This window comes from Egretta garzetta, unplaced genomic scaffold (genome assembly GCF_000687185.1).
Source record: "Egretta garzetta isolate BGI_Z169 unplaced genomic scaffold, ASM68718v1 scaffold27, whole genome shotgun sequence".
Taxonomy (NCBI): Eukaryota; Metazoa; Chordata; class Aves; order Pelecaniformes; family Ardeidae; genus Egretta; species Egretta garzetta.
This window is the reverse complement of record NW_009260400.1, coordinates 1049321-1049615: the sequence shown is the minus strand read 5'-3', so window position 1 is coordinate 1049615 and position 295 is coordinate 1049321.

Sequence of the window (295 nt, the reverse complement as noted above, 5' to 3'; positions counted from 1 at the left end):
CTCGCCCCGAGGGGGCAGGCCGGGGCTTGCGCTTCCCCCGAGCCTCCCCCCCGCGCCACGGGTGGGGCCGGGGTCTGCAACGCTCTCGGGAGGGTTCTGCTGCCTGGTTTGTGTTTTGTTTTGTTTTAAATAACATTTAAAGTTGTGCAGGTGAGAGGAAGCATCCTCACCGTTTGAGAAAACCCAGGAATTTTCTGTCCTTCTTGAAACCCAAACCTGGTATGCGTGCATCTTCGCTCAGTAGCTCCTGTAGCTGAAATAAAAGCTCGACAAAGGGATGGCGAAAACCTAGCCG